Source organism: Ceratotherium simum, chromosome 5 (assembly GCF_057802395.1).
Source record: "Ceratotherium simum simum isolate JZ-2026a chromosome 5, ASM5780239v1, whole genome shotgun sequence".
Lineage (NCBI taxonomy): Eukaryota > Metazoa > Chordata > Mammalia > Perissodactyla > Rhinocerotidae > Ceratotherium > Ceratotherium simum.
Window position 1 is genome coordinate 83,196,914 of NC_141904.1, and position 20,396 is coordinate 83,217,309.

A 20,396-nucleotide genomic window follows, 5' to 3' on the forward strand; every position below is an offset into this window, starting at 1 on the left:
AGCCAATCAAATACCGAAGCCGAGCAAGCGGCGGGTAAACTAACTCCCAGAAAGAAGGGGAGGGTGGCAGGACGCCCGCGCGGGAGCCACTTTCCCTGACCCTCCCCTCCCCCTCGCGGGAGGCCGACCGCGCCCGCTGGTCCAGCTCTCACCCCACCTACCTATCCACCCCACCCAGGGGGCAATGCGAGAGTCCCTAGGCGGCTGCGCACTCCCGAGCTGTAACTGACAGGCGCTTTACTCCAACCAAAACACGCCATTTGTGTTTTCACACACGGCGGGAGAAGAAGCGGCCAATCAGTGACAAGAAGTGAGCCGGAAGTGCTCCTCCCTCTGCGGGAGCAATGGCTCCGTCCGGATTCGAGCCTTTTCCGCTCCCTTCTCCCTCCCCCTCCGGTTGCCGCAGGGCGGGCCGCACTCCCGTCTGCCACTGACCTCCTCTTTCCCTTGCAGCGTAACAATCGTTCTACTCCCGACTTCCCGCGGGAAAAGGCGACCCCCCCCCCCCAGCTACCGGTCAGACCATCTCAGCCACCCATCCCCCACAACCCACCGGACCTCCCTCCCACCAGAGTCCCGCTCCCCTACCTAGCCGAGGCTCTCTGAGGAGCTGGAGCCTCAGAGCACAGCCTCTTCTCTAGGCAGCCCCGGCGGCTTCCGCTGATTGGCAGCGAGCTGGCCAATGGATGCGGGGCGGTGGGCAGAGAGGCCAATGGCGCGGCGGGAGGGGGCGTGTCCCGGGTGCCCCTGGCGCTGGCGCTGGGAATCCCCGTGCGGTCAGTGGCGTTTCCGCTCGGGCAGCGGGCTGAGTGAGCTGCTGCTGCCGCCGCCGCCGCCGCTGCCGCCGCCGGGGGAGGGGCGGCCGCCGCCCGCCTGCGCTCAGAGACTCACGCAGCCCCAGTCCCGCCAGTCCGCCAACACTGTAGTGCCGGCCCCCCTGCTTTCCTGGCCCTTCCCCCTCCCCGCCTTTGGCTCGCTCCGCCTTTCTGCCCCCCACCCCCACCTCACGGGCACGGGCCATTCCCGGCCAGGAAACGCCGTGGCGCCGCGTTGGGCCTAACTCGAGTCCTGCTGCCTCCCGGGAGTGCTGTGCGCCGCAGCCCGGGCCCAGGCCCCGGCAGCGCCTGGGACAAGGTAAGGGTCCGACAGAAAAGAGAGCCCTACCCTTAAGACCGGGCCCCGGGGGAGGGAAGGGTCACCCCCTCCGTCTCCCCGCGCTCGCTCTCGGGACGTGGGCCCGGCCCTCCCCAGGCTTGTAGCAGGAGGATGCTGCCCCTTCTCAGCCCCCTCGCCACCCCCACACCCCACCGCGCTCCTCTTTCCCAGGGAGAGAGGTCCCCTCTGTAATCCCGTCGATCCCACGACCCTTTTCCCGTCTTTCCTGGGTCAGGACGCTTCCCCTCCCCCCACGCCTCTTCACCCCTTTTCCTGGGAACTGCCTGCTCCGCGTTTACCTTTCACTTGAGGGTAGGCCTCTCGTTGCCCTCCCCTCGAGATACACAGGCATACTTTTTTTCCCTCACCTCCCCCCACCCCCACCCCGTTCGCGCGGCCTTGTGACAACTCTGATCGTTCAGGGGGCCTCGATCTCCCCTCCATCGTATTCCTGGACGCCTTCCCTCTCGTTCTCAGGTCCCCATCGCAGATGATTGCTTTCTTTCCCACACTAAAGACATTACCTTCGCCACCCCCACCTCACATTCTTGGGCTCTCAGTGGCGTATGCCCCAGTATCTCTGCGATAGCCCCATTGAATCTGTAGGGTTCGAGCTTGGAGTGGAGCCAGATTGTGTCGTTTTCCCTGCCTTGGGCGTGGGGAGCGATCATTTGAGAACATCTTTAAAGGAAGAAAAATTTACCCTTTATGAATTCCCTTTCCCTCTGCGTGGAAGCCAGGGATGCGACGTGAATGGTGGTGAGAAAAAGCCCTGGTTTTTTAAGTAGGTGAATTGCGTGAGAGGGAAAGTTTAACTGTTGGGAAAGCCCCTTCTATGCTAATTTATTCTGTGGAGCTCCTTTGCTGGTCTCACTTCTTAGGAATAACTGGTCTTTCCCTTGGATACTGATGCTGCAGCCAGCTCTGCTGGTCTGGGTCAGGGGTGCGTGTATGACCTGCATTTTCTGCTTTCTCATGTTACTTGTGCAATGTGTTCACCAGTAACTCATTTCTTACCCAGAGCTCTGGGTTCCACTGGGCTTTGTCTATACTTGAGTTCATTTCTGCAATTTTCCTCGTGCTCATAGTACTAAAAGAATCCAGATTCTTTGCTAATTTCTTTCATCGCTTGACTAAAGAAGTCACTTTTAAATGACATATTTGTATTTCGTATGACCAAAGTCGTATTTACATTTTTTTGTTGGGCAGATGTTACATAGCTATACTTTTAATTGGGGAGGATCCAGCTGAGTTGAGCGTTATAAGCTTTTCAGGAGAATGTTTGTGTACCCCCTATTTGGGAAAATTTCTTGATGGTTAATTTTATATCATTAAATGTTTTTAGGTCTCTCTGAGAGAAAAGTTATAAGTGGTAATTTTAGATGTGTGGAATCTGAGCTAGGACTAAGGCAGAGAATATTCACGTAATCAGAGGTTTCTGGGCCTCTTTGAGGACACAGGAATTTTTTTTTATTGGATTTCTTGCAGTTTTCTCAGGCGAATCATTAGTTTTCTTCCTTAGCCAAAAATTCTGGCCCATTACAAGATTGAAGGCTTCAAGGTTTACTCAGACTTTCATTATATATAGAAAAATGAATTATGTCCTTTAGTAGGACATGATACAGGGCTCTGTCTCTAGCTGCGAATTTAAATTTGACTGTAAAGAAAGTGTTTGGAAAAATGGCCTTTTAAAGAGTAAAGCTTAATCTTTATTCCTGAATTGCTGGCTTAGTTAAAATGGATATTTGGAATTTGGTGAATGTTGATTTTTCTAATAAAAGGCTTTAGTTTAAAACTAAAAGAGTGACCTTAGGATTGTTTCTTTCTAAAAACATAATTCCAGCCCTTCTGGCATAGAGCCTGGTCCAAAAAAAAAAGAAAAGAGTGTGTAAGGAGTGGGGGTGGGGTAAGGAGAAGGTTGTTCCTTTGGGTTGGATCACAGGGGTGAGTATACAAGGCAGCAGCAGCTGCTGGCTCTGGAGCTCTGGTTGCTACGTGAGAAGCTTGAGTAGTGCTGGCTGCTGTCTCCAGGGAAGGACAGCAGTGCAGCGTCCATTAATGCTGTTGGCTGCAGGGAGCTGCACTTAGGCGATGGCTGCTTCAGGACTAAGAAGAAGCCTTGCTTTCCTGGGAATTTTCACTGCTGAGCTGGTTTGCATTTTATTGGTGGGGAGATGGGAATTAGCAATTCATAACCTTCTACCCATTTATGGATATCAGCATCTGGAAACTGGATCATGTTAAAGACTCTTCTTTCTTTTTTGTTTGGTTTTTTGTTTTTTTGGCCGATTTTTGGTTTTTGTCTGGTGATTTGTGCTTGGATAGGACTAAAAGTTCCATTAGAGTTTTCATTTTTCAGTCCATTTAAAACCAAATTTATAAGAATTTAAGGATCTTTCTGAGAAACAGAATGGGAGAAATATCAGTTCTTTTTTCTACAACTGACATGTTTCCCTCCTCTTTAATCATTGAATCAACTTTGATATTTTGTTGTCTGTCTCCTTCCAGTCATTAGGCCATAGTTACCTTATTGAGTAGCAGTTTTGTTAAACATTTTACTAAATTTGGAATCTTAAACTCTAAAAAGAACTGCCCTTTTCAGAATGATTTCTAAATATAAATCTCAGAAGTATTTTCTTAATTTTTGTATTAGTAATAGACTTTTCCAGATTCGATTATTTTCTTGGAGTTTGACCTATAAAATTGATTCATTATGTATGTGTTGGATATAGTCTTCTAAGATCACAAAGATGTATGTTTGGCCATGATCCGTCTGAAATGTAGGACAGGCAAGAAAGAATATTCAGAAATCAAATAAATCTTGTGTACAGGACACTGTACACAAGCCCCTTATGTGGTCTCCCCTCCCCCACAGCTCCTGCACATTAGGAAGATCTCTGATTAAGCTGAACAGTTTGTTGAGTATGGAAATACTTAAAGGAGAACCACCACCCAAATACATCACCAATTACATACAATACGTAACAGATGCCCATGTGTTGTTTTCTTTCCTCCCCAAACTCGTGCATCCTATATATTTTTTTCCCCTCAGAATTTTGATATGTTCAGTTTTCTGTAAATGTACTTAAATCCCACAGTCATCTATAATGTGTAGTATGATTCTGGCATTTGTGGCAGGGAACCAAAAAGAATGGAAGTGAATTTTGTCATTCACAAAAGTGACTTACGATGTCTGTCAGTGATGCAAGCAGACTAATGAAACAACCTTAATGGTAATATTTTAGGTGGTTCTAATTCTTATTACTATCACGTGTAAATATGGTTTCACTCATACTGGCTGTTGAACATTGTTTAGATGTAAATGTCTTAGTTTATTATATAATATGAGTTACGTTATAAAATGATTGCTTTTTCACTTGTATTTCCTGTGGTTTGGAACCTGTTGTGATCTTGATGTAATCATTTTCTGAAAGATCATGGAGGACCTTTTCATAGGATTTATTTAGCCTGTATGCTTGAAAATTTTTATATCTTCCTATACTGTTTTGGTCCAGGAACTTACACACTTTCTGAACTTATTCTGGCGTTTCTGGGAGCAGAATCACTATTTCATTTTTTGCCTTTGGATGGGAAAATAATAGTGCAAAATGCAGATGTGCAGACAATCACTTTTACTTTATCCTTTTTGTATTGAAATAACTTCGGAATCATTAGGCCATAGTAATGACAGTTAATGATTATTGGGTCCATCTTATCAGTGAGAAATTGGGTCATGAATAGAATAAAATTTTTTATAACTTCTGGTTCAACTCATGATTCATCAGTTTAGTTTGAAACTATATGGTCTAGCAGTGAATTTTATTTATAAAAATTGTTTCAGGTATTAAAAACTAAAACTTCTTGATAGGGATTTTTTTAAGACAAAGAAAATGTACTTTGACTCTGCAGAATGTGAGAGAAATGTGAGGTAGTGTATATTTAGTAGTACAACTGGTGGTTATTTGTAATTTGATTTCTTTCAGAGGCACTCCTTAGAAAATAAGTATAATGGACTTATGATAGAAAGGGATTGGTACCATTCCTACTGCCAAAAATTCCAAAATGTGTGGTGAAATTGCATTTTTAATCTTCCACTTGATGCAGTGATTGATTTCTCTTGTGGTAAAGATTCAGGGAAGTTCATGGAAGGTAGAGAGAATATAATTTCCTTCACTTATCAATACATATTTTGTTAAATTAAAGAGTAAGTATCCTGTTGTATATTTGGTTCTAAATTGAGTAAAAGATAACCAGTAACCTTTGAGGGGCTGTTAGAAAGCATCACTTTGAGAATTCTCTTATCCTGACAAAATATATTTAAACTTGTAACACTTTATGAAGGGAACTAGGAGAGATAATAAAGGAACAAGGAAGCTAAATTGCAGTCTGCTTTATATGAGCCCTCACTGAGCAAGGAATTTGTAATCCCATCCTGCCTCACTCAGTTTTTCCATCATATTGATTTTGTTTGCTGAATACCTCGGGGAGAGATGTAAGGGTCGCATTAAGTATCTTTGATATAAAGACAAGGAAAAGGAATTTCCTGCTTATTGGAACAATGTTTTAGTATTTTTAAAACACTAAGATTGTTGGCCAGTTTTGCCTGATGTATATGCCTGTTGGTTTGGTCTGTTTTCTCTTCTGTGTGTGCTCTTCTGTCTTTCTTGTAGTTTGAGAATTCTCAGAGTTTTGACGGCAAATTGAAGTAATAAGAATCATTTCCTCAGACATAGTTATGTATATACATGTATATACATAACTATGTACATAACATGTACATAGACATATACATAGTTATGTATATACACCCAGAGCTGAGGATACTCCTTGGGCTATGTTAGGAATCACAAAAAAGCAGTGGATATAGGAATTTATACAGAATTTGTTTCTAGGGCCGGCTCCGTGGCTTAGCGGTTAAGTGCGCGCGCTCTGATGCTGGCGGCCCGGGTTCGGATCCCGGGCGCGCCCCAAGGCACCACTTCTCCGTCCAGCGCGAGGCCGAGTCCCACGTACAGCAACTAGAAGGATGTGAACCTATGACATACAACTATCTGCTGGGGCTTTGGGGGGAAAAAAATGAATAAATAAAATCTTTAAAAAAAAAAAAAAAAAAAAGAATTTGTTTCTATCTGGGGAGTCAAGTTTTTGATGTGCTACCTAATTGAGGGAAAATGCTGAATTCCTTGCTGCTCTGTTTAAAAAATAGATGGAAGCATGGGAGGAGCCTAAGACCTCTACGGCAGGATTTGGTCTGAGTAGAAGAGGAAGATTTTTGTTTCAAATTGCCAGCTGCTTATGTCAAACTGACTCCCTTATTATGCCTCTAGTTGGCCTGTCAATATGGCCAAACAGCTAGATAAGTGCGGGGCAGGACAAAGGGCTCTTTGCACAGCAGGGAGGCAGTATTGGTGGGGGAGGGGCAGGAGGTAGGAAAGGCAGGAGGAGGAGGTTCTTTTCCCTGGGAGATTATTCAGTTCAGCATACAATTAAAGAAATCATATGTAGTTCCCACTTGAGCATTGAATTTGTGCCAACCGTATACTCTTAACCCCAAATTTAGTATATCCCTGAATTTCTGGTAGGGACCCATCCCCTCCTTCTCTAAGGAAAAATAGAAACTAAAGCTTTGTATAGGTTAAAAGAAAATAAATCCCATGCTCTCCACCCTCCTTAAGATCTAGAGCATCTGAATTCTCATTAAGAAAAGGAAAAGAATATTCTATGTGAATAAAACTGTTATATTTCAATACATACACTGTCTTTATTTGCGTTGGGATTAGACCAGAATAGGTAAAATAATTTATTTCGCTTTGTGAAATAGTTGCATATTGTTAGCTCCAATTTTATATCAGTAATATGGAGAGGACTCACCAGCATTTGTATGTTGAGTTGCCATCATGTAAAATGCTGACTGAAGAAAGGCTCCTTGTTTCAGTCTCATCCCTACTTCCTGGAGAACCTGATATTCCTTGGAGATTACTCCTCCCCTGCCTTTTAGGTTAGGCGCATCCTTCTTTGATACATTTGTGTGCTCATTTCTCAGCTGAAAGTGGGGTGGTTGCATCCAGCTTATTAGAATTAATATGAATCATAGAGTCAGAAGAGATCTGTTGGTTATCTGGCCCTTTAAGCACAATCATAGTGAAACGTTTCAAAGTGTGGGCCCCTGTGGAAGTTTTTATTAAAGTGTTAAAAGGATCAGTGTCCTGAATGGTATTTTTAGTTACTTTTAAAATAAATGTCGAACAATACATGTGTGCCAGTTCTTTTAAAGAAAACCAAAATATTAAAGAATTGCGTTCACGGAACAAATTAGATAGCAATTATTTGGACTGCAAAAGGATTTCTCCTTTATAAAGGAGTATATGCTGAGGTTCTTTTAAATGCTTAATATATTTTAAGAGGATTTGATTTTTAGAAATAATTGGTTTGGACTCCGTTTAAGAAGAGTACATCTCTTGCTTGAGTTGAGATACCACCTGTATTGCAATGTTATTAAACTAGCCTTAAAGTTTTTCCTTCGATCCAGACTGCAGGAGACAGTAAAGAGAGCTGGAATGCTAATTTTTGCTTATGGATTCAGAGCTTGTGGCTGTTAGCAAAGACAAGATGTTTTAACTTAATAGAGTAACTAAAAAACTACCTTTAAGGTACATTGTAATATTAAGCAAACCTGACCAAGTTTTGTGTTATTTCCCTCTGTGAAAGAAAGATAAATGTGTTACCCACTTAACATATTTTTATGTGTAGTGATCTTGGCAGTAATGATATAATATTTTTACCTGAAAAGGGAAATTTGAGTGACTAATTATCATTGTCATTAGTTAAAAGTTTCTTAATCAGTAAAATAGCAACAACATTAACATGAAATTTAGTGGGCTGTATTTTATACTACTATAGAAATTGAGGGTAGTCATTTCTTCTCTTTATAATTCATTCACATGGATTATTTCCATAGATTTGTGGGACTAAAATAGAAGCCATCCAGTTCAAATCCTGGCCTCCATTCCAGACAAGTTTCTCTACGTGTACTAAGACCCACGTTGCTAGCACTAGGGTAAACATCCTTTGCGTGCACTTGTGCACACACACACACCCCACTTCCCAAATAATTAGAAATCTCTTCATCCTGCCTTCTACTGCTCCTATAACCTGAATCTTGCCAGAGGCCCCAAAAAGTTCCTGGCAAAAGTAAGGCAGGGGGGTCACATTTTGATCCCAAAGGTTTTGATAATGGCTTTGGCTCCCTAAACAGCTATTGTCATTTTCAGTGAGACCTAGCCAGCAGTAGGCTAGAATGAGGTGAAACACAGCACTTGCCTGTGCAGCTGCTCCGCCTTATTTCCTGCTGTTATTATCATACAACGCCTTTCCCCAGCAAAAAAAAAAACTGGGACAAAGGGGGAAAATTGGATGGGCTAATAAGATTTTTATTATGGTAAGGTTGTGGATATGTTGATATGTACTTCAAAATACAAAGCTAATTTGTCCTATTCTTAAAAGTCAGTAGTGAAGGAGATTTTATAACTTCAGTATCTTCCACTTTCTTTCTTGATAAACCATTTCAGATTCTAAGCCTTACAGAAAAAATGTTTTTAAGCATACTTCGTTTTCATTGGCTGTTCACACAATCATTATTACCGTCAGATGCCACCGTATTTTTAGCTTGAAGAAAGGGAGAATCTCTCCCGTAGATAATATTTGCAATTTGTATTGGAATTTACTGATTTGTATAACTCAGATTTATGACTAAAATAAAGTTCAAACATTAAACCTTTATATATGTTTACCCCTTTACCTTAGTGGAGGTGAAATTAGTAGTTTGAATATAAATTTTTCATTCTTCAGAGTTCTTTCTTCAAGATACGTAATTTATGTTTTCCAAGCGTTCTATCTTCCCACACCACCCTCCCAAAACAAGAAATATTTTGTTTTATCATTTTTATTGTTGTCTTATGCTAAGATTTTCTCCTCCCCACTCCTGAAATGTGAAGACTCAAATAAAACCCAGTAATCTAAAAAGGCATGTGCACTGCTGAATATAGTAAGAGGATTTTTTCATATTTCTTAGAAATTATGGGTGTTCCAATATCATGTTAGCATATTTAATATTGCTGACACGTTAATTTTAATATATGTCCAGGTGGATCTCATTGTTTTATATTTGCACCCACTGTTGGTCGTTTTGTATGAGGTTGTTTCTTTTCTTTTCTCCCTGTCTCTGTGGTTTTTTTATTCCTGTCCTGTTATGATCTTTGGCCTGTGTTGAAAAATTCTGTTACCTTCCACCAGCCTCTGTGCAGGCCACAACACATACAATTTGTACTCTTACAGCTCTGTGGAGGATGATCTGCAGTTAATAATGAACTGTTTGGGCATTCTTGGTATCCAAGGAAGGTTTTATTTGTGAGGAAGAACCTGGAAGGACCTGTTGGCAATTAGACTGCCTCTGCATTTATGTTACATTTTCCTTTATTAATGTAGGCTGTTGAGAGTTGACTTGTTTTGTAAGAGAAACCAGACAGAAAGGGAAAAGCCACAGTTAGACACAGTTATTTAAAAAAATTTATTATGATAACATTTGGGATAGAATATAAAGAGCACATTTTTTTTTTTTAACTTTTAGTTCTAAAGACAAAAGAGTTTAACCTCCTAAAATAGAACAAAGAGAAGGGCTTTTGAGGCGGTATGATTGATTGCACGCTGAATGTAGCAGTAGATTCTTGTATGAATGCATAAATTTTTGTTTTTTCAATTTCTATGATGTAAACTACTATAGCCATGCAACTTAAATATCTATGCCTACAGCCTGAAAAATATAAGATGGAATGACTTTTAAAAAAAATAACAGGTCTGAGGAAAAATGTGGGAGCAAATCCAAATTTTTGAAGTCCCTTTTTAATTACTTTTTTCGTGCTAGACAAATGTAGTTTTATTTATGGCAATTAGAACTTTAATGTTATAGCTTAGTAACAGAACAAAATAGGGGTACGTTGACATGGTGTCGATGCACATTTTAGGATGAGGCTAAAATTGTACCAAATTGTTACATATTTTCATATTTAGGCTACTTTTACTGGAAAAGTTTACCCAATATTTTAAAACCTATGAAGTGGCATAAAATATTCACAGATTAAACAGGTAGTCACCTTATTGGTGGTACATTATATAAATAATAGTAAAACCAGATGTTTACTAAAAAATGAAAATTATGCTAGCATCATATATGGAGCTCTGAAGTTACTGTAGCCATACCACTTAGAACAAGTGGGTAATAATGCCAACCCCAAGGCTCTTACCTTGGAGCCTAGGCTGGTTGACCTGACCTAGATGTTTTTACCTCACTCTTTACTTAACGCCTAGGCTGTTAAGATTTGAAGTGTTGCTAGGAATAAGGTATCTGTTCATAAATTGAGTAGGAGTCTGACTAGGCCATGTGTGGAGGCCCATGGGAAGACATGTGTTTTTAGAGAATAAAGGCTCTGGGTAAGTGTAACTTTCCTTCTGTAGTTTATGATGAACAGTTGGTATGAAAAGGAATGGCTGGGAGTTTGCAGAGTACACTGAACAAGAAGAGAAGTAGACACATACCACTTTATGGAATAACTATGTGCCAAGCAAGAGAGAGGAAAAGTAGTTTTTTTGTGTAGAATTTTTTTGAACTCTATATTAGGAATGTGTTTCTATGGAAAATAGTTACCCAAAGGATTGAGTTGAATATCTTTTGTGAAAAGGATAAAAAAATTTAATCTTTTATAGGTAGAGTGACCATGTATCTTGATTTCCCTGGACCAGTCCTGGTTTATTCCTACCACATAATTAGTAATAGCACCCCTTTCACTCTCAAAAATGTTCCTGTTTGAACCATAAATTATATACTCGCCCTAATTATAGAGCATCATGGAACTTTTCATCACTACATAGCAACCCAGTTTTCTTTTATAGAGCTCCTCTGATTTTCCTCTCAACTAGGATTTATCTCTTGGCCTCTCTGAACCCCCATTTCCATGTGAGCAGTTATTCGAATGCCTTTTTCTTTTCCTCTTGGTGGTGAAGGAGGGGATAGATATAGATTTGATTAATTTTTTATTATGAAAAATTCCAAGGACAGCAAAATAGAGGAAATAGAAAAATGGACTCCCTTTGGATTTTATTTAAGACATTTGAACAAGTTCCGTACATTGCACTTGGTTGATAAGTTTGAGTCTTTCTAATTTATAGTTTCTTTCTTTCTCCCTCTCTTTTCTTAATATAATATACTTGTTAAAGAAATTTATCATCATGTAGAGTTCCTACACTTTGGAGTTTGGAGGTTGCATCTCCATAGTGTCATGTAATCTATTAGATTACCTCCTTCTGCCCATATTTCATGTAAATTTGTGATTAGATCGATTGCAAGTGTACTTTATAAGAGTACTATGTATGTCCATTAGGAGTTACATAATGTCAGGGCCAGCTCCGTGGTGTAGTGGTTCAGTGTGCGCGCTCCACTGCTGGCGGCCTGGGTTCGGATCCCAGGCGCGCACCAATGCATTGCTTGTTAGGCCATGCTGTGGCGGCGTCCCACATAAAGTGGAGGAAGATTTGCGCAGATGTTAGCTCAGGGCTGATCTTCCTCACAAAAAAAAAAAAAAGAGTTACATAATGTCTACCTGTCTGTATGACGATAAGCAGCTGTTGATATTCATTGCCTAGATCAGCCATTCTTAAACTTTACACTTTTAAAAATTGAAGGCCCCAAAGAGCTTTTGTTTTTGTGGTTATATCAAGATTTACCAGGTTAGAAATTAAAACTGAGAAAATCTTAAAATTATTTATTAACTAATTTAAAAATAAGAGTAACAAATCCTACTAACATAAATAACGTGATTTTTTTATGGAAAAATAACTATATTTTGAAAATTTTTTAAAAGTGGTATTGTTTTACATTTTTGCAAATCTCTTTAGTGTCTGACTTAATAGAAGACAGCTGTTTTCGCATAGCTGCTTTGGCATTTAATTTATTGTGATAAGGTGTTTCAGTTGATAACTAAGAAGAAAATTTGGCCTCACACAGATACATAGTTGAAAAAATAAAGACCTCAACTACCCACTGAAAGAATGTCAGGAACTTCGGGAGTTCTCAAACCACACTTTTGAGAACAACAGGCCTAGATCCATTTCTTTTCTGGTTGTGAAGTGGTGATATTTTATCACTACGTTTATTTTCTGTAATACCCCCCCTCATTTATTATTTGGTTACCCTAAGATACAATTTGAATACAAAAGGCAAGATTGGTGCTTACTATTTTTCCCTTCCTTAACCAGTTTTCAAAGTAATGTATTGGTAACTTAGCATCCTTGAAAGATGATCAATAAAGTGTTATTATTGTGTACTTTATGATTTTAAATATGTTTGATGTGTTTCAGTCCCTTGCAGTTATTATTTTTGACATTCAGATTGTCCCATATTTGGCTCCTAAGACCTTTTACTCATTCTCAATTGTTTCCTGGCTTGTTTTTTGATTGATTCCTTGCTTTCTAGTGTGATGAGATGTTTCCAGATCATTTTGTACATTTCCTGCCCCAAACCTGGAATTATTCATTTCTGCAAAACTCTGGTTTCTTTTGGTGGGAAATGGTACTTACAGACCACAGTGTGGATGCTAGGAGTGTTCATTCCTCTTGGGTTGGTCCTTGTTTCTAGAGCTTTTCAATGGGCAGAACTAAAAAATGGTTTCTTTTCTTTCTTCTCTTTTTTTAAATATCAGTTGTTGGTATTTGGTAACTTCTATTTCCAATTTAGTACACATAATTACGTAAACCTAGTCTTCTTTTCCCCATGCCCCAAATCCCTATTTCCACTAACACCAATGTACTTAGTCTTTGCTTTGTCCTGCAGTACATACACAGCAGTTTTAGAATGGCAGAACGATGTGATTACTGAAAAGTGAGTTGTTTTTGGCCCTAGAATATATCTTGCTAAAGATATACAGTCAATTACAATGTTTTAAAATCAATGGGAATAGTTCTATATTTGGTTATGCCACCAACTTGATACACAGTGAGGTTAATTTGTTTCATTTCAGTCTTTTCAGGGATTACTTTTTGTTTTATAATTATATAAAATGTGGTTACTAAGTGAGATTTACAAATGTATATATAGTCAGAGAAATCTAGCTTGTAGTCTTTTCCACCCTATTCTCCCTGTCCCTATCTGTAAGACTTGATAAAGTCATCAGGAATACTTAAAGTGATATTTTGTCATGGTACTTCTATTATAACACAAGAAGCATTTAAGTTAGTTTATTTACTAAAACTCTGCTTCTAGATTTTTCAATAACTCATAAGTAGTTTTAGGTTATGGAAGAGGAACGTCGACATTTCTATTCTTCTAGGAACCAGAATTTCTTGCCTTAATATAAACAGTTCAACATAAGAAACTTCCTTTCTCTAGTAAAAATTGTCTCTTGAAATGCTAGATCTTTTTCCATTTGTCTCCAATGCTTTCAGATACTTAAACCTGACTACCACTTGAGGCACTCGTGCTATTTGTAATAGTAGAAAGCTCATAAATTAACATTTCTTGAATGGTTCACCCTTAAACCTGAAATTTAGGTATTATCTTAGACAGGATATCATCTACTTTTAACTTTGTTGTTTAAAATTTGAATTATTTGACTTTATAAGTTTTAAATATTAAATCTTTAAAAATCTTAAACCTGTTAAATACTAAATCTTGTTTTATCTTTTCTAATTATAATGTCTAAGAGAAGTTACAATATATTTCAGCAATATATGTTGCATTCTAATATAATATATTTATAGGCTAAAAAATATTAAATCAGGGTATGTCAAATGATGAAGGCATAGTGATTAAAAGTGTGAGGGTTCTGAAATTAGATAGACCTTGGTTCAGATTCTAGTTTGTGATTTTCTTGCTTTGGCCTCAGACAAGTTGCTTAACTTGGTGAGTTTAATTCTTTGGCTAAATAGGAATAGTACCTTCTTCATAAAGTTGTGGGCCTTACACAATGCATGTAATGCGTGTAAAGTGATTGAAGACATAGTGGCTGGTACAAAATGAGCATCCAGTAAATGTTAGCTTTGATTTTGGAAGTTGTTATTGTTGTGAATATTTGATCAATTCTCTGAACTCTATCTGCACCTTACTTAGGACGAGTAGTGCTTACATCCTGTAAATATAGCACCTGATCTTCATGACTCCATTGGTTATATGAAAAGAACCCAGAACAAAGGAATAATTGGTGTCTAGCTGAAATTTGTTTGAGGGTTCTGACTTTACAAATTTACCAGTGCTTACTATATAAATATAATCACATTAAAAAATTTACTAGAGAAGAGAGCTTTAAAGAAACAAAACTTCTTTTCAGGATCCAAGGTCCTTTTTAGACGTTATTAGAGATTGTTTTATTTGAAGCGGCTTTAGGGCACCATGTATGCTGACCAGAGTTAAAGGAATTTTTTCACTCTAGACTTTTAAAATACACCTGCTTTTTAAGTGCCTTCAGATAAAGTTATGTAACAACAGATTGCTCGTTAGTTTCAATGTTTGGGTTTTTTTTAGCTTTATTGAGGTATAATTGACAAATAAAATTGTAATATGTTTATAGTGTACAACGTGATGATTTGATATACATAGACATTGTGAAAGGATTCCAGCAATTGAGTTAATTAATACATCCCTCACATATTTATGGGTTTGGGGGGGGGGACACTTAAGTTCTAATCTCTTAGCAAATTTCAATTATACAATATAGTATTATCAGCTATAGAGTCACCGTGTTATACATTAGATATTTAGACCTTATTCATCTTTATAACTGAAAGTTTATACCGTTTTACCAACCTCACCCCATTTCTCCTGCACTCTGACCCCTGGCAACCACCTTTCTACTCTCCATTTCTATGAGTTTGATTTTTTTTTTTTTTTTTTCAAATATTCCACATGTAAGTTATACCATGCAGTATTTGTCTTTCGTTGTCTGGCTTACTTCATGTAGCATAATGCCCTCCAGGTTCATCCATGTTGTCACAAATGGCAGGATCTCCTTTTTTGTGGCCGAATAATATTCCATTGTAGGTAAATAGATAGATACCACATTTTCTTAATCCATTCATCCTTTGATGGACACTCAGGTTGTTTCCATACCTTGGCTATTGTGAATAATGCTGCAGTGAACCTGGGAGTACAAATATCTCTTGAAGATACTGATTTTATTTCCTTTGGATAAATACCCAGAAGTGGAATTGCTGGATCATATAGTAGTACTATTTTTAATTTCTTGAGGAACCTCCTTACTGTTTTCCATAATGACTGTACCAGTTTACATTCCCACCAACAGTGCACAAGAGTTCTCTTTTTTCCATCCTCACCAGCATTTATCATCTCTTGTCTTTTTGATAATAGACATCCTAACAGGCGTGCAGGTGATATCGCATTGTGGTTTTGATATGCATTTCTCTGATGGTTAGTGATATTGAGTGCCTTTTCAAGGACTTGTTGGCCATTTTTATGTCGTCTTTGGGAAAATGTCTATTTAGTTCTTTTGTCTATTTATTTATGCTATTGAGTTATATGAGTTCCTTATATATTTTTGATGTTAACCCGTTACTGGATATGTGGTTGGCAAATATTTTCTTCTATTCCATAGGTTGCCTTCTCCTTTTGTTCATGGTTTCCTTTGTTGTGCAGAAGCATTTAGTTTGATATAGTCCCACTTTTTTATTTTTGCTTTTGTTGCCCTTGCTTTCGGTGTCAGATTCAAAAAATCATTGACAAAATCAGTCAAGGACCTTACTCCTTATGTTTTCTTCTAGGAGTTGTCCCGTTTCAGGTCTTACATTCAAGTGTTTAATCTATTTTGAGTTGATTTTTGTGTATGGTGTAGGATAGGAATCTAGTTTCATTCTTTTGAATGTGGATATTCAGGTTTCTCAGCACCATTTATTGAAGAGACTATCCTTTCCCCATTGTGTATTCCTGGAGCCTTTGTTGAAAATTAGTTGACCTTATATGCGTGGATTTATTTCTGGGCTCTCTGGTCTGCTGTATTGATCTGTGTGTCTGTTTTTTATGCCCATTCCACACTGTTTTGATTACTGTGGCTTTGTAATGTAGTTTGAAAAAAGAAAGTGTGATGCTCCAGCTTTGTTCTTTCACGAGATTGTTTTGGCTATTCAGGGTCTTTTGTGGTTCCATAAAAGGAATTTTAGGGTTGTTTTTTCTATTTTGATGAAAAATGCCATTGGGATTTTGATAGAGATGGAATTGAATCTGTAGATCACTTTGGGTAATATGGACATTTTAACAGTATTAATTCTTCCAATCCATGAGCAGAGTATCTTTTCATTCATTTGTGTCTTCAATTTCTTTCAGCAGTGTTTTATAGTTTTCAGTGTACAGATCTTTGACTTCCTTGGTTAAATTTATTCCTGAATGTTTTATTCTTTTTGATACTATTGTAAATGGGATTGTTGTCTTAATTTCTCTTTCCTATAGTTCGTTATTAGTGTATAAATTGCACCTGATTTTTGTATATTGATTTTGTATCCTGCAACCTTACTGAATTTGTTTATCTGACAGTTTTTTGGTGGACTCTTTAGGGTTTTCTAGATAAAATATCAAGTGATCTGCAAACAGAGACAATTTTACTTTTTCTTTTCTAATTTGGGTGCCCTTTATTTCTTTTTCTTGCCTAATTGCTCTGGTTAGGACTTCTAGTACTATTTTGAATAAAAGTGGTTAGAGTGTGCATCTTTGTCTTGTTCCTGATCTTAAAGGAAAAGCTTTCTGCTTTTTACCATTGTGTGTGATGTTAGCTGTGGGTTTATCGTATATGGACTTTATTATGTTGAGATACATTCCATCTATACCTAATTTGTTGAGAGTTTTTTAATTTTTTGTTTATTGCAGTAACATTGGTTTATAACATTGTTATAAATGTTATAAATGTATTGTTGAGAGTTTTTATCATGAAAGAATGTTGAATTTTGTCAAATGTTTTTTCTGCATCTATTGAGATGATCATATGATTTTTATTCATTTCATTAATTTCAGTAATGAAACCACATTTCATTAATGTGGTTATCACATTTATTGATTTGGGTAGCTGAACCATCCTTGCATTTTAGGAATCAGTTCCACCTGATCACAGTGTATGATTCTTTTAATGTACTCTTGAATTCAGTTTGCTAATATCTTGTTGAGGGTTTTTGCATTTCTGTTCATCAGGGATATTGGCCTGTAGTTTTCTTTTCTTGTAGTGTTCTTGTCTGGCTTTGGTATCAGTAATGCTAGCTCGTAAAATGAGTTTGGAAGTGTTTCCTCCTCTTTAATTTTTTGGAAGTTGTTTTTAAAACCTTGGGAGTAGAGTGAGATTGAGGAGTGCTAAAATGAATTCAAATTGGCTGACAATGTTTTAGATATAGGAATGGGAGTTCTAGGAAAGGACAAAATGATGTTGTCTTCCCCCTCCCCCGCAAAACAAACAGGAACTGAAATGAGCACATATTTTGTTTTTTAAAAGATTCTGTCTTTTAGAGATATATGCTGAAATATTTGTGGATGAAATGATATGTTGCTGGTGTTTGCTTTAGAGTAGAAGAGAGGAAACAAGATTGACTATGAGTTAGTAATTGTCAAAATAATGAGTAAAGGAAGTTTTTTATAAAATTTTACTTCTATACTTTTTTGAAATTTTTGACAATAAAAATTTTTAAAGTTTAAGATAAAAGTATCTAGAGACTTGGGGCCGGCCCAGTGGCGCAGCGGTTAAGTGCACACGCTCTGCTTTGGTGGCCCAGGGTTCGCAGGTTCAGATCCTGGGCGCGCACCGACACACTGCTTGTGACTGTGGTAGCGTCCCATATAAAGTAGAGGAAGATGGGCACGGATGTTAGCCCAGGGCCAGTCTTCCTCACACACACACAAAAAAAAGTATCTATAGACTTGACTGTGTGGGTTTTGTTAAAGCAGACTAGTAAACATACTCAGATGTTTTGGTCTCTCCCCATTGGTGCTACTTGTCCTCTGAGCCCCGTTCCTCTTATGACTGTCATGTGATGTTTCTATCAGAAAAATAGAGTGGCTACATAGATCTGTAATGACTTTGTACTAAAAGGAAATTTTAAAGAAGTCTGTACAGATTCTGGAAAGCATTCCTGACAGGCAGATTGAAGAAACAAGTGTAAATTAATAGTGTGTGTGGTATACAATAGATTCCATTTTATGAGATGGTTGAATTTCTGAAAAGGTGTCTTATAAGTATCAGATAAATGCCACACAGTCAAGATTTCTTTAAGAAAATTAATCGGATATTTGACTAAGGGCGTAGGTTCTTCTGTGACTATTGGCAGATCTTAGTGTTAGTGGACTGGGAATGTTAGTAGCAAGACTCGAACTGTAGATTCTTCCCCTCTACTTCATACTATTGCCTTGGAAGCAGGAAGGTGGTTCCTATTTGCCTTCCTTATGACCTCTATTTATTTACTTCTCTAATGTTGTAATCCTGTGTACCAAAAGTGGGTGCCTGCAACGTGCCAAGTTTCTTACTAGGTTCTCTTACGAATGTTATCTCACTTAATTCTCAAAATAATGCTATCCGATGGTTTACAAATGAACAAACTGAATCAGAGTGATCACACAACTAGTAATAGGGTGAGTCAGGTCCTTAGATTTCAAGATCTTTTCATTATACCATATTACCTATCTTATTTAAGGAGCCTTCTGCCGTCACCAGTATAATCTACCATTTACTCTCCTTCTGACTTTGGGTATTGCTACCCATCTGTTGTTTTGACCTTTTTTCCTTTAGGATTCTTTGTCTGGAATTGGATGGGGCTCCTGGATCTGAACTGAGAAAGGAAATGAATTGGTTTTTATTGGGTGTTATCCTGTACTACAGTGATTGTAAATTCTGGTTTCCTTGGTATAAAAAAAAGTTAATAGCCTTCTTCCAGTCACCCATACCTTAGCATTAGGTCAGTTACCGGCTTCCTTTATCTCAGACAGGCTGCAGTTCAGGAAAGGGTGTAGAGCAGAGGTCTGTGAATCCCTAGAATTTTTACCTCAAGTTTTCTCTCTGCATTTTCCTGAGGAAAATGTTCATAGCATTTATCGGATTGTCACAGAAATCTGTGATCACTATTCAAAAAGGTTAAAAACTACAAGTACCCTAGGATTTGGTTCCTGAGTGAGCAAGATACTAGACTCAGTTGATTCTTCTTTGGTCTGAAAAGGTGCCCCCTTGACCTGTTGGGCTGAGCCACAAATCACCACAAAGCCCATCTGTGAACATACTTGTTTTCTTATAAAGAAATGATCTGTGAATTCAGTTTTTATTTTTGAAAATTCAAATATTTTTGTTACTAGAGATTGAAACCTGCTTGGTTTTACTTGTATCAACTTGGCATACATGCACCCTCAACTGTGCTTGGTAAACTCAATATTTTTTTCCCAAAAGAAAATAACTTTTTGAAAAGGAAAAGAAAAAAAGGCAGGCATTAATAATAGGTCTAGAAGTCAGATAAGACTTCTTAAGGGAATTTATATTTAGGTAGAATAAGGAATGGTGACAAGCAGCTCCCAAACATTTGTGTTGAAAACTGTTTTGGCTTGTAAATTAGTGTTTTTGTATTGAAATAGGCTGATAGCAAAACAAACATTCATTGTTAAGTCCCCTCAAAGAAAAGATTAGGCAAATATTGTCTCCTTTGAGCAGTTCACCAAAGCAGGATTGGTAGGAATTCAAATAATAGCTAAGAAGTATTAAGTTTGCAGTCTGCTGGAAAAACAGTAACAAGCTAATTATACCCAGGATTAGTTTTTGAGCGTTGATATAGTATAGGTAAATGGAGAGCCTACTAGTTTTCTTTTTTGCTTTCATACACAAATGGAGAAAGAGTCGGAGTTTAAACTGTGAAACGCAATCTGGAATCTTAAGGCACAGATCAGGGTGCCAGCAGATTTGCATTGACCGTGATTTGGGCCTATTTTCCACTAACTGGACCTTAAGATATGTGTACCTTGTGGTTCAAATAGGAATCATCCATACACATCCCAAATGTATTGTTCTATGACACTCACCATTATTGCTGAGTCATTTTTTGACTAGAAAGTGCACCTCAGTCAAGTAGGTAACCCTTTTTACGCTGTTTGTCATCACTCTAAGATTCTCTTAGTCTTCTTAGAAACTGCTCACTAAAAATAAGGAGAACGGCTGGTTACTACCTCAGTAATA

The 20,396-nt window shown here is 38.3% G+C and overlaps 1 protein-coding gene across 16 annotated transcripts in view; it reads left to right on the forward strand.

Moving 5' to 3' along the window:
• The first annotated feature begins 814 nt into the window (after positions 1-814).
• SETD5 (SET domain containing 5) overlaps positions 815-20,396 on the forward strand; it is a 76,233-nt gene continuing 56,651 nt past the window's right edge. For 8 of the 16 annotated variants that reach the window (XM_014797597.2, XM_014797596.2, XM_014797598.2 and 5 more), the window contains exon 1: positions 816-1,134. The gene's annotated coding sequence lies outside the window, so the exon portion shown is untranslated. Of the gene's footprint in view, positions 1,135-20,396 lie in introns of all 16 variants that reach the window. The other 8 variants (XM_087431419.1, XM_087431420.1, XM_014797602.2 and 5 more) reach the window with 2 other exon arrangements.